Source organism: Vicia villosa, unplaced genomic scaffold, assembly GCF_029867415.1.
Source record: "Vicia villosa cultivar HV-30 ecotype Madison, WI unplaced genomic scaffold, Vvil1.0 ctg.000363F_1_1_3, whole genome shotgun sequence".
NCBI lineage: Eukaryota > Viridiplantae > Streptophyta > Magnoliopsida > Fabales > Fabaceae > Vicia > Vicia villosa.
This window is the reverse complement of record NW_026705164.1, coordinates 232,631-247,512: the sequence shown is the minus strand read 5'-3', so window position 1 is coordinate 247,512 and position 14,882 is coordinate 232,631. Positions and strand designations below refer to the sequence as shown.

At 37.2% G+C, this 14,882-nt stretch overlaps 1 pseudogene; it reads right to left on the bottom strand.

Moving 5' to 3' along the window:
* Positions 1-3,749: 3,749 nt before the first annotated feature.
* Positions 3,750-13,385, bottom strand: LOC131627406 (uncharacterized; annotated as a pseudogene).
* Between the last annotated feature and the right edge of the window lie 1,497 nt (positions 13,386-14,882).

The window sequence follows — 14,882 nt, the reverse complement described above, 5'->3', positions numbered from 1 at the left end:
ATGACATTAACTTTTTTACTAAAACCAACCTATCCAATTATTTTCTTAAAAACCGTGCATTGCTCAAATAAGACATTTATTATGAGACGGAGGGAGTAATTGAAATATACTTGGAGGACAAAAAAAGTTATACATCCACAACCGTTAATTAATTTGAAATATTTAACTTTTATTTTAACTTTTTTTTGCAAGGGAGGGGAGAGTTTTGGAAAATAGAAAGGAATGGGTGAAAAGAATAGAAAGATTTTGGGTAAGAATTTTGGAGGGTTTGATTTTATTTATAACACCAAAAACCTCATGTTATAGTATTCTGAAAATTAAAAATTTAGTAATGTTAACTATTAAGAAATGTGGTTGGACCTAACTCATCTCTTCAAAATCGGCTAGTAGGGTGAGGATTGCCCCCACTTATAAGGAACATGTTCGGGCTATATATTGTCCAATGTGGGACTCTTAACATTAACGACTCTTTTATCATTCTAAACAAAATCATATTTTCAAAAAATGTCAAATATTTTTCTTTTTTTTTTTAAATTTTGTTTACGGAAGTCTTCCCCTCCCCTTCAAACTCGCAAACAAAGCCTTAAAATAATATAATTGAATAGTTACGATACATTGTTGGTGTAATTTTTTTTTCATTGAGAGAGCATATCAATAAAACTATCATTGATTTAGAGAGAGATTTACCAATTGAAATTATATACATCGATGGCTTACCAATTGAATATTATGACGACATATTTCTATCTTTTATTAGTAAACGTACGGAAAGAACGATAAAGATGGATAAAAATACTTTGACAAGAGAAAGAAGAAAGTATGTGTGTATGTGCATCCAAGTAGACTTGACGAAGCCATTATTAGCAATGTTCGAGATACAAGGCAGAAATTATTATTAGCAATGTTCGAGATACAAGGCAGGAATTATAAGGTTGGATATGAAGGCCTTCACATGCTTTGTATGGAGAAAAAACCAATTATGACAGATGATGGACTGTTGTGAAGAACTGCAGGAGGATTACAGAATGGAACATAAACGCCAAATGTCAGGCCATATATGGTAGTTCAGAAGAATCGATACCCAAGAAAGAATAAATTTGAGTTTGAATATGGCGGAGCTACGGCAAGAGATGGTGAAGTGCCTACAAAGGAAGAAGTTAATGTTAGAGCAACGATTATGGGATCCAAATTTAATGTCTTTAATGAGGGGCAAGACAGTGATGACAATAATGAGGATGTTATAAGCATGAAGAATCGACACGAAAATAATTCAAAGCACATCGTTAATCAGGCAAGAGAAGTGATTGAGATTTCAATTGAGTCAATGGGAGGGAAACACATGGTAACACCTAAGAATACCTTGAAAAAAAAGAAGAAAAAAGAAGAAATATATAGAGAGGCTAGAAATGGTATCACGTGGCATACTGGCATAGCACAAAAACGAATTAAAGGAGGAACACGTGCCAAAGGGAAGAATAATCTGAAAAAGACGATGGAGGAAAAGAGGGGTTGATGATCTCTCATAAAGGGATTGAAATTAGATGAAGCCCAGATCATGGGTCATGCATAAATTATAAGTGGCAATTTCTCTTCCTACCCTTATTAGATGAGTCGTACCCTTGAAAATCTGAAAATGTCCTTGAGTTAATTCAGAGATAACAGACCAAATATCATTTTTTTGGAAAATTTTAGTTCGGAGATACATCTCCGAATTAACCTAGGAGTAAATTCGGAGATGCATCTCCGAAGTAAGATATTTCATTTAGAAGAATTTTTTTAACCACTCAGTGATATTTTCGGATATGTATCTCTAAAAAGATCCCGTGGGAATTTAAGTATATGACCACCTTGCATGATCATCTTCTTCACTTCTCAAAAACCACATAAAACCTCCATAACCAAAAAATCCTTGAATAAATACCTCATTATGCACCAACTTTTCGATTCAAAATGAGATTTTATGCATTCTGACACATCAAAAGGAGCATCATAAGTAGGGATGTTTGCGAGCTGGTTTGGTTCGGTTTTGAGAGAATCTAATACCCAAACCGATTAAAACTATTTGGATTGGTTTGGATTGGATACGCAAATTTTTGCGATAAATCCCAAATCAAACCGAATAGAGAAACAACGGGTTGGTTTGGATTAGATTGATCGGGTAGATAAAAAAATACAGAAATATTTGAAAAAAGTAACTTATTTACGAAAATTAATTTTTCATAATAATATTAAAAAATATAGTATTAATAGTCTCAAATTGTAAATATTATACTAACAATTTTTCCTTAATAGATCCAAAAATATCTAACAAGAAAAATATTTAACATAAAGACTTTTGAATCTATAATTAGTCACTTGAGTTAGCATGATAATAAATAGGTTTCCCAGCTCTATGCTCAGTATCCATAATACACTAACAATTTTCTAATAATAAATTAAAATAACTTGTCCACATACAACATTTTACTTTTTTCTTCTTGAAGTTGAATTCTTGGTAGTAATTTTCATGATAATTAATTATGGTTGGTTCGGGTTGGGTTTGTGGGTAGAAAATTAAAAAATCTGATGTCCGAACCAATTGTCATTGGATTTCATTGGTTTGGTTCGGTTCTTACCCGAATAAAAAAAAGTCCAATCCAAACACTATGGTTTGGTTCGGATTCCGTTTTGGTTCAGATTCACCCGAACCAACAAACACCCCTAATCATAAGCTGCAATTTTTGGTAAAGTTCTCTCATTTCATTCCTCATTACTTGCATTGATCCTTTATTTGGACTGAAAGAAAGAACACACTACTTCGAAAATGCATTTCCGAACTGAACTCACCTACATTTTTTTGGAAATGTATTTTTAAACCTGATTATTACTGGGTTTTAAAAATTTTGTTGTTTTGCTTCTTATTAGATATGGTTCACCCGAGTATGTTTCCCAAAGTAGCTGTGCGCGATGATGTAAAACAGGATGTAACGAAGGATAATGTTAAACACGTTGAAGTTAAAGAGGATATTCAACTGGAAAAGTGAAACGAGATGTTAAAGTGATATAAATAGACATTGGTCGACGTTTCATAAATGAACAATTGTATACTGCTCGCGAACATATGTTTTCGATGGGTCCGCATGGTAGCCATGAATTTGGAGTTTGGAATTGTAATTGGTGTTTTTCCCTTTAAGGCTTTGGTAGGCAACAAATTCATCAATTACACTGAGGTGTTGACAGCCTCAGCCCAAAAGGTTTTAGGAGTATCTTTCTCAAAAAGCAAACATCAAGCCATCTCAATGACTGTCCTGTTCTTCCTTTCACTTATTCCATTTTGTTGGGGAGTGTAAGGAGTAGTAAATTTATGTTGGATTCCAGCTTGCTCACAAAAAGTTTTAAATTCTCCTACTGTATACTCAGTACCAATATCAGATCTGAGCGTTTTGATTTGACAATCAGCCTTTTTTTCAACCATAAGTTAGAAACTCTGAAATGCAGCAAACACATCTGACTTCTACCTTAGAAAAAATTACTCAACTAATCCTTGTAAAATCATCAATAAATAGCATAAAATACTTGTTGCCATTTAAAGATGTCGTTGGCATCAGACCATAAACATCAGTGTGTATGAGCTCTAACTTTTCATAAGCCCTCCAGGTTGACGCAGCAGGGAATGACAATCTACTTTGTTTTCCAAATTGACATACATCGCACATGTCAACAATATCATCAATGACTAGTCAACTTTCTACCAAATCATGATAACTCATTTATTTTAAGGTTGAGTAACTAAAGTGACCCGACCTTTTATGCCACAAGGAGGAATCACAAACATTACATGAAAATGCATGCATGGTTGTTTGTTTCCATTCTACTGGAAAACTTTTATCTCTCATTTCGACCGTCATTAACTTAGATCCAGGAGGACCTAGAATAGTGCATCTCATTTATTTGAAATGCAGCGAATAGTTCTTTTCCATCATTTTCCCCATAGTTATAAGACTTTGATTTATTTTAGGTACAAATAAAACATCTGAAATTTATTTGATACCTGGGGGAGTTTCAACAGCTACAACACCTTTTCCTTTGATATCAACATGTTCTTCATTGCCTACAGTAACTTTAAAGTTGAAGGACTTATCAAGTTACTTAAAAATTCCAACATTATGAGTCATGTGATTGATGCACCCACTATATATTAGTCATGTTTCTTTGCTACTATTGACTGAATAGCAAGAAGCCAGGAATAATTGTTCCTCTTGTTGGTGGTGTTCAACAACTTGGGCTTGTTGTCCCTACTGGTTTACTTTGTTTTTTAAAACTTTCTCCACATGACCAAGTTTATTGCAGGCTCTACATTTAACTCCTGGTTTGTACCAATAATACTTTTCTAAATGAGTATCTTTTTTGCAACGTTGACAAATTGGAAACTTATTTTTCCAACTCTCTCCTTTGTTGTTGTCTTCCTCCCTTTTACCTTTTCCTTTCTTCTCACCAAAAGACTTTTTCCCAAAACTGTTGTAGCTTTGGTTTTTGCCTTTGGTGTTGGCCACAAAAGCACCTTCAACATTTTCTTCCATCTTTAAAGATCTTCTCTGCTCAATAGCTTGCAAAGCATTAACAAGCTCTGCAAGTGTGATTTGAAAAAAGTCCTTAGTTTCTTCGAGAGAGGATATTTCTGCTTCAAACCTCTCTGGAAAACACACCACAATTTTTTCCACAATTCTTTGATCACTGAGTTCCTCTCCCAGTAATTGTGAACGACCTTCGAAATTTTGTCGGAAAATTCTCTAACGATTTCGGTTTCTTTCATTTTAAGTGCTTCAAACTCTCTTCTCAAGTTTAACACTTGCATCTTCTTTGTTCCTTCACTCCCTTGGAACTCCTCCTTCAGCTTGTCCCAAGCTTCTTTTGCAGTCTCAAGATTCAAGATCTTGATAAATATATCATCATGTAGTGTTGCATGTAACACCCGTATAATTTTAATATTAATTTAATTGGAACATTGAATTAATAATTAGAATTATTAAGAATTTTGTGGAAAATAATGGAAATAATGGTTTATGGCATTTGGGCCATATGAGGGAATAGTAAAAGAAGGGGGAGTGATTTTGTAATCCTTTTTACTAAATTATTATTATTTTTCATAAAACAATTGGATTTGGGAAGAAAGAAAGAACGTGAAAGAACAGAGGTTTGGAACGAAGAACGTGAAGGAGAACTGTAGAGGGAGAGATCAAGGATCAAGAACAATTGTCTAAGGTAAGGGGAGACTCTCCATTTAATCTCTATTATCGTGTTATAGGTAATAGTATAGATTGGTAGTATTGTTTTGATCAATGGTTTCCATGTTCTGTGTTGTGTTCATCTTTTGGATTGAAATTTTGGACTGATAAATCCCTAATAACTGAGTAGATCTAGAGTATGATGAACGAAATTGATTATTGGATCATATACTGTAGTTTCTGGGTGACTTCGTATGCTGTTATGAGATGAATTTTCTGGTTTTTAGACCCAAATCGCAGACTGTGCAGGTGAAATCGCGAGGAAGATGAATGGTAAGTTGCAGGTTTCTGTGAACTGCTGTCCATTCACGTATGGTACGCGTACGATACGCGTATGGGGGGTGTGGTACGCGTATGGTACACTCCCCATGGTGCATCAGAATGTGCCCTTCTGCTGGTACGCGTATGATACGCGTATGATGTTGTTTTGTGTGGAAATATGGTTCTGTCCATACGCGTATGATACGCGTATGGTGTGTATGTTTTGTCTGAAGTTGTGCTTCTGCCTGTACGCGTATGATACGCGTATGGGGCGTGTTTTTGTGAAGTTCTGGCCCTGTTGGTACGCGTATGGCCAGCGTGATTGACAGATTTTGTTGTTTTGTGATTTTTGGAAGGTTAATGGCGTGTAACTTTCGAGCTGGTATATCTGTATGATTTATTATTATATGATTATTTGAATGATGCAATTTAATTTATATATATATGAACATACTTGTTGATGATGATGATGATGATGAATGATGATATATGAGTATAGACGAGGCTACTCATTGTGTGATGATGATGATGGTATGTTATATATATATATATATGTTGCATGCATTCATAGTCATAGTATGAGGGCTGTATCCTAAAGATGAGAGGATGCAGTGAAGGGCAGGATTCCCATTGTGTGGAATCTGTGCTGGCAGGGCCGTATCTGGATGATGATAGAACGGTCGGTGGATGATGTCCACTGGTGATGTTTGGTACCACATGCATAGTGTCAGTTTCATACATGTGCATGATTTGTTTATAACATGATGGTGTATGTTTTAAGATGACTTGTCTGTTTATCTGTGGATGTGTGAATGATGATTTGTCTGAATATGAAACAGTTGGTGAATGATATCACTATGATATGTTATTATTTATGATGCAATAACATTGGTTAACTGTGATGAGACTCACCCTTACTTGTTGTCATTTTCAGATTGAGGATAGCGGCGCGACTTGGTGAGGATTAGCTCATAAGTCGGTTTTTAGTATTGTGTCGGTGTCATGCTCTGGTAGATGTAACACTGGGAACGCGTTGTTTTTAGAGTTCGATTATAACTCTATTTGTTTTTGTTGTTAAAGTCTGATACATTAATGATGGATGTTGACTTGATGATTTTAATTCCGTTGTGTAGACATGGTTTGTTTATTGAGTTATAATTACAGATGTTTTTAGTGAATGCATGACATGTACCGAACGTGTATTTTTCTTTATTTATGAATTGTGACACCTCTTGCATGTTAACTCTGATTCATATTTATTCTATTGCCGCGGGTTATTAGAGGGGTGTTACAATAGTGGTATCAGAGCATAGTCGGTCGTTGTGACCAGAGTCTTAGTGTCAGTGTCAGTCTTTCTGTGTATGCGACTAATACGAGTTATTTGTCGATACTTTTGTTCTGACTGGATTGTTTGTGTTAAGCAGAACAATGGCTGGAAGAGGAGGAAGAAACGATGATGCTATCGCTGAGGCTCTGGGCATGATTGCTGGTGTGTTGGGAGGGAATGCCAATGGAGCTGCGATTGGTGCTGACAGACAACTGAACAGTTTTCAGAGGAACAATCCTCCATTGTTCAAAGGCACGCATGATCCTGAAGGTGCTCAGAAATGGCTTAAGGAGATCGAGAGGATTTTCAGAGTCATTGACTGTGCTGAGGATCTCAAGGTGAGGTATGGTACTCATATGTTATCTGAGGAGGCTGATGACTGGTGGATGTCAACCAGAGCTGAACTGGATGCTAATGGTACAGCAATTACTTGGACTGTATTTAGAAGGGAATTCCTGAGGAGGTATTTTCCTGAAGATGTCAGAGGCAGAAAGGAAGTTGAATTTTTGGCACTGGTTCAAGGCAATATGTCGGTACCAGAGTATGCGGCCAAGTTTGTGGAACTGGCAAGGTACTATGTGCACTATAATGATGATGAAGCCAGTGAGTTCTCGAAATGTGTCAAATTTGAGAATGGTCTTCGTGATGAGATCAAGCAGGGTATCAGGTACCAGAGAATCCGGAGGTTTGTTGATCTGGTAGATTGTAGCAGGATTTTTGAGGAAGATAACATCAAGCTGAGGTCATCTCACTCTCGCGAGTTGGTTGACAGAAAAAGGAAGAAACATATGGATAGAGGTAAGCCATAAGGTAGAGGTAAACCTGCTGATTGGAAGAAACCCAGTGGGGGAGATTCCAGTGCTCGTATCAGATGTTACAATTGTGGTGAGATGGGACATCGTAGGAATGAGTGCAAGCTTGATCAGAAGAAGTGTTACAAGTGTGACCAAGTGGGTCATATTGCTGCTGACTGCAAGAAGAGGGTTGTGACTTGTTACAACTGCGGTGAAGAGGGTCACATCAGTCCTAATTGTCCTAAGCCAAAGAAGAACCAATCGGGAGGAAAGGTTTTTGCTTTGACCGGGTCAGAGACTACTCCAGAGGACAGGTTGATTAAAGGTACGTGTTTCATTCATGGCACACCTTTGGTTGCAATTATTGATACTGGAGCAACTCACTCTTTTATTTCTTTGGATTGTGCTATGAGGTTAAATCTTGAGATATCTAACATAAATGGAAGTATGGTTATTGACACTCCTGCGTCGGGTTCAATAACTACTTCGTCTGCATGCTTGAATTGTCCGGTTGATATTTTTGGTAGAGAATTCGGGATGGACTTAGTGTGCCTTCCGTTGAAACAACTCGATGTAATCCTGGGAATGAACTGGTTGGAATTCAATCGTGTTCATATCAACTGTTTTGCGAAGACGGTGATTTTTCCTGAAGAGGTTAGTTCAGATGGTCTGGAAATGACAGCTAGACAGGTGAATGAGGCTATCGGAGATGGTGCAACAGTGTTTATGTTGTTTGCATTGATGAATGTGAAGGAGAAAGTGGCGAGTAGCGAATTGCCTGTTGTGTGTGAGTTCCCAGAAGTTTTTCCAGAAGAAGTGAATGAATTACCACCGGAAAGAGAAGTGGAGTTTTCTATTGATTTGGTTCCGGGAACTAGTCCAGTGTCGATGGCGCCGTATCGTATGTCGCCGTCTGAATTGGCTGAACTGAAGAAGCAGTTAGAGGAATTGCTTGAGAAGAAATTTATTCGTCCTAGTGTTTCGCCGTGGGGTGCGCCTGTGTTGTTGGTAAAGAAGAAAGAGGGTTCAATGAGGCTGTGTGTAGATTACAGACAATTGAACAAGGTTACTATCAAGAATCGGTATCCATTGCCGAGGATTGATGATTTGATGGATCAGTTGGTTAGGGCATGTGTATTTAGTAAAATTGATCTGAGGTCTGGGTATCATCAAATTCGTGTGAAAGACGACGATATTCAGAAGACTGCCTTTAGAACGAGGTATGGACATTATGAGTATTCTGTAATGCCGTTTGGAGTTACTAATGCACCTGGTGTTTTTATGGAATACATGAACAGGATTTTTCATCCGTATCTCGATAAGTCTGTGGTGGTATTTATAGATGATATCCTGATATATTCTAAAAGTGAGAAAGAACATGCAGAACATCTCAGAACTGTGTTGGAGCTGTTGAAAGAGAAGCAACTTTTTGCCAAACTGTCGAAGTGTGAATTCTGGTTGGAAGAAGTCAATTTTCTTGGACATGTGATTTCTAAGAATGGTATTGCTGTTGATCCTACAAAGATAGAAGCTGTGTCTCAGTGGGAAGCTCCAAGTCAGTGTCAGAGATTCGTAGTTTTCTTGGTCTCGCAGGTTACTACAGAAAATTCATTGAAGGGTTTTCAAAGTTAGCATTGCCGTTAACTAAACTAACTAGGAAGGGACAAGCTTTTATTTGGGATGCAAAGTGTGAGGAAGGATTCCAAGAGATGAAGAGGAGGTTGACTAGTGCTCCTATCTTGATTTTGCCGAATCCAACGGAATCATTTGTGGTTTATTGTGATGCGTCACTGATGGGTTTAGGTGGTGTATTGATGCAGAATCAACAAGTGGTCGCTTATGCATCGAGACAACTCAAAGTACATGAAAGGAATTACCCGACTCATGATTTGGAGTTGGCAGCTGTGGTTTTTGTTTTGAAGTTGTGGCGACACTATTTGTATGGTTCGAGATTTGAGGTGTTCAGTGATCATAAGAGCCTGAAGTACCTCTTTGACCAGAAAGAGTTAAACATGAGGCAGAGGAGGTGGTTAGAATTTCTGAAGGATTATGATTTTGGTTTGAATTACCATCCGGGTAAGGCAAACGTGGTTGCTGATGCTTTGAGTAGGAAGACCTTGCATATGTCTATGCTAATGGTGAAGGAATTGGATTTGATTGAACAATTCAGAGACTTGAGTTTAGTGTGTGAAGGTACTCCTGTTAGTGTCAAATTGGGTATGCTGAAGCTGACTAGTGGTATTCTTGAAGAAATTAGAGAAGGTCAGAAAGCTGATGTCGGATTGATTGATAAGTTGACTTTGATTAATCAAGGCAAGAGTGGTGAATTCAGAGTCGACGAGAATGGTATACTGAGGTTTGGTGACCGAGTTTGTATTCCTGATATTGATGAACTCCGAAAGCGTATTTTAGAAGAAGGACACCGTAGTGGATTGAGTATTCATCCTGGTGCTACCAAGATGTACCATGATTTGAGGAAGTTGTTTTGGTGGCCGGGAATGAAGAAGGAAATTGCTGAGTTTGTGTATTCTTGTTTGACTTGCCAGAAGTCAAAGATTGAGCATCAGAAACCGTATGGGTTGATGCAACCGATGTTTATTCCTGAGTGGAAGTGGGATAGCATCTCAATGGATTTTGTGTCGGGTTTGCCGAGAACTGTCAGAAATTGTGAAGCTATCTGGGTCGTGGTAGACAGGTTGACGAAGTCTGCACATTTTATACCAGTGAGAATGGATTATCCGATGGAGAAGCTGGCTCAATTGTATATTGAGAAGATAGTGAGTCTGCATGGTATTCCTTCAAGTATCGTGTCAGACAGAGATCCGCGGTTTACGTCTAAGTTCTGGGAAGGTTTGCAGAAAGCTTTGGGTACTAAGCTAAGATTGAGTTCTGCTTATCATCCGCAGACTGATGGACAGACTGAGGGGACAATTCAGTCATTAGAGGATTTGTTGCGGGCTTGTGTGTTGGAAAAAGGAGGTACTTGGGATAGTTATCTGCCTTTGATTGAGTTTACCTACAACAACAGTTATCATTCGAGTATCGGTATGGCTCCGTTTGAGGCTTTGTATGGTAGGAGGTGTAGGACGCCGTTGTGTTGGTACGAATATGGTGAGAGTGCTGTGATTGGTCCAGAAATTGTACAACAGACTACGGAGAAGATTAAGATGATTCAGGAGAAGATGAAAGCTTCTCAGAGTCGTCAAAAGAGTTATCATGACAAGAGGAGAAAAACACTTAAGTTTCAAGCGGGAGATCATGTGTTTATGAGAGTTACTCCTATGACGGGGATTGGTCGAGCATTGAAGTCAAAGAAGTTGACTCCGCGTTTTATTGGACCATTCCAAATTTCTGAAAGAGTGGGGGAAGTGGCTTATCGTATCTCTCTACCGCCGATGCTTGCAAATTTACATGATGTGTTTCATGTGTCTCAGTTGAGGAAATACATTTCGGATCCGTCCCATGTGATCCAAGTAGATGATGTACAAGTGAAAGATAACTTGACGGTTGAGACTTTACCTGTGAGGATTGAAGATAGAAGACTGAAGCAATTGCGAGGCAAGGAAATAGCTTTGGTCAGAGTGGCTTGGGGAGGACCAGCTGAAGGCAATGTTACCCGGGAGTTAGAGAGTCAGATGAAGGACTCTTATCCAGAACTTTTTACCTGAGGTATGTTTTCGAGGACGAAAACTCTTTTAGTGGGGGAGAGTTGTAACACCCTAATTTTAATATTAATTTAATTGGAACATTGAATTAATAATTAGAATTATTAAGAATTTTGTGGAAAATAATGGAAATAATGGTTTATGGCATTTGGGCCATATGAGGGAATAGTAAAAGAAGGGGAAGTGATTTTGTAATCCTTTTTACTAAATTATTATTATTTTTCATAAAACAATTGGATTTGGGAAGAAAGAAAGAACGTGAAAGAACAGAGGTTTGGAACGAAGAATGTGAAGGAGAACTGTAGAGGGAGAGATCAAGGATCAAGAACAATTGTCTAAGGTAAGGGGAGACTCTCCATTTAATCTCTATTATCGTGTTATAGGTAATAGTATAGATTGGTAGTATTGTTTTGATCAATGGTTTCCATGTTCTGTGTTGTGTTCATCTTTTGGATTGAAATTTTGGACTGATAAATCCCTAATAACTGAGTAGATCTAGAGTATGATGAACGAAATTGATTATTGGATCATATACTGTAGTTTCTGGGTGAATTCGTATGCTGTTATGAGATGAATTTTCTGGTTTTTAGACCCAAATCGCAGACTGTGCAGGTGAAATCGCGAGGAAGATGAATGGTAAGTTGCAGGTTTCTGTGAACTGCTGTCCATTCACGTATGGTACGCGTACGATACGCGTATGGGGGGTGTGGTACGCGTATGGTACGCTCCCCATGGTGCATCAGAATGTGCCCTTCTGCTGGTACGCGTATGATACGCGTATGATGTTGTTTTGTATGGAAATATGGTTCTGTCCATACGCGTATGATACGCGTATGGTGTGTATGTTTTGTCTGAAGTTGTGCTTCTGCCTGTACGCGTATGATACGCGTATGGGGCGTGTTTTTGTGAAGTTCTGGCCCTGTTGGTACGCGTATGGCCAGCGTGATTGACAGATTTTGTTGTTTTGTGATTTTTGGAAGGTTAATGGCGTGTAACTTTCGAGCTGGTATATCTGTATGATTTATTATTATATGATTATTTGAATGATGCAATTTAATTTATATATATATATGAACATACTTGTTGATGATGATGATGATGATGATGATGATGAATGATGATATATGAGTATAGACGAGGCTACTCATTGTGTGATGATGATGATGGTATGTTATATATATGTTGCATGCATTCATAGTCATAGTATGAGGGTTGTATCCTAAAGATGAGAGGATGCAGTGAAGGGCAGGATTCCCATTGTGTGGAATCTGTGCTGGCAGGGCCGTATCTGGATGATGATAGAACGGTCGGTGGATGATGTCCACTGGTGATGTTTGGTACCACATGCATAGTGTCAGTTTCATACATGTGCATGATTTGTTTATAGCATGATGGTGTATGTTTTAAGATGACTTGTCTGTTTATCTGTGGATGTGTGAATGATGATTTGTCTGAATATGAAACAGTTGGTGAATGATATCACTATGATATGTTATTATTTATGATGCAATAACATTGGTTAACTGTGATGAGACTCACCCTTACTTGTTGTCATTTTCAGATTGAGGATAGCGGCGCGACTTGGTGAGGATTAGCTCATAAGTCGGTTTTTAGTATTGTGTCGGTGTCATGCTCTGGTAGCTGTAACACTGGGAACGCGTTGTTTTTAGAGTTCGATTATAACTCTATTTGTTTTTGTTGTTAAAGTCTGATACATTAATGATGGATGTTGACTTGATGATTTTAATTCCGCTGTGTAGACATGGTTTGTTTATTGAGTTATAATTACAGATGTTTTCAGTGAATGCATGACATGTACCGAACGTGTATTTTTCTTTATTTATGAATTGTGACACCTCTTGCATGTTAACTCTGATTCATATTTATTCTATTACCGCGGGTTATTAGAGGGGTGTTACATTGCATGTATTATGGCAAGTGCTCTTCCTTCTTTTTCCACTTCCTCATTGTAATTTTTTATTTGAGCTATTGTTGGGCTATTTGGAAGAGATGGTGGGTTGCTTCCATTTTCTATAACATCCCATAAACTTTGAGCTCTCAAATAAGCTTTCATTTTTGCAGCCCACAAATGATAGTTTTCTCCTACAAACATAGGAGGTGGAGGTAAAGAACTATTGTCGGAAGCCATTTATGGTGTTTAAAGGTTTTTTTGTGAATTTTTTCTTGTTGGTTTTCTTTCCTCACAGACCCGTTAAGATCAATGAATCTCTAGATACCATGTAAGAAAAACAAAGGATATGGTAAAGTGGTGTAGAAGAGATGAATAGCTTTGGTCTACTTTTACTATATCTTGACAAACAAGAATTTAATCATTATAGTAACAACAACAAGCAATGTAACACCAACAAGTTAAGTAATTGATATGTTAGAAAAATGTCAATTTCTAACAAATCTTGTAAGGAGCACTTACAAGGAAAAGTTTGTCAACTCTCCATTGCAAGAATGGATGGATTTAAACATGACCAAGAACCTTGGAAGAAATCAAGATTAAGAAGATTGGCTTTCTACTTGGGCGATACCTTGTCACACGATGTGGTACTGGCGCAATCAAAGGATTCACAAAATAATATGTAATGCTTCATAGTCTGTTAAATTTTATTCTTGCATAGGTGAACCAATATTGGGAAATCACAACTTTTGCTGAAAATAGTATGATCAGGTCTAGAGTTTTCATACAGTTCAAATGGAATTCGCCTGAAGATGATTGAGTGGCTCTTAATATAAATGGTGCAACTCTTAATTTAGGGAAAGTTGGATGTGGATGTGTCCTAAGGGACAAAAATGAAGAATGGTTGACTTGTTTTGCAAAGAATTTAGGCAGGTACTATGTGATAGTTGCTGAATTGTGGGAAGAGTGGGAAGGATTACAGTTGGCTCGAGCAAACGGGTTTAACCGAGTGCTAACTCATACAGATTATCTGAAGATCTATCAACTGCTTAGAAAATAGAGCATACCACTTCAACAGGGAATGAGCTTGCAGAGTAATATCAAGATATTCTTAAGAAATGAATTGGAGACTCGAGTGATACACATCTATTGAGAAGTCAACAATTCTCCAGACGGTCTTGCTAAAATGGGAGCAACTAGTGTGCAAGATATTAGTTTATTTTTTTGAGTGTGCAAGAAATGTATAAGTCATATATAGCTAACCTCTTATATGAGGAGAGTAATCGTGTAAGCTCTCTCTTTTGGGCTTTGGCCCTCCTTAATAAATATTTTTTTGATTCAAATCATATATTAATAATTAATTAATTTTTAATAATCAAATTTAAATAAGAATATGGGTAACTTAAATACTCAGTTAATTAAAACACCTCTATGTAATATAATTAGTTTTAAAAAGTTCACAAAAAAAACTGATTAATTTTATTTAACAAATGATGTAAAAATTATAATGCACTAATTTAAATTTGATTGGAAAAGAGAGTGAAATACAATTCAATGTTTATTTATAGATTGGTCACTAATTTTTTTATACAATTGGGTATTAATTAATATATTAATCATTATTTTTTTTTACAATTGGATGTTTATTTATCATTAACTTTT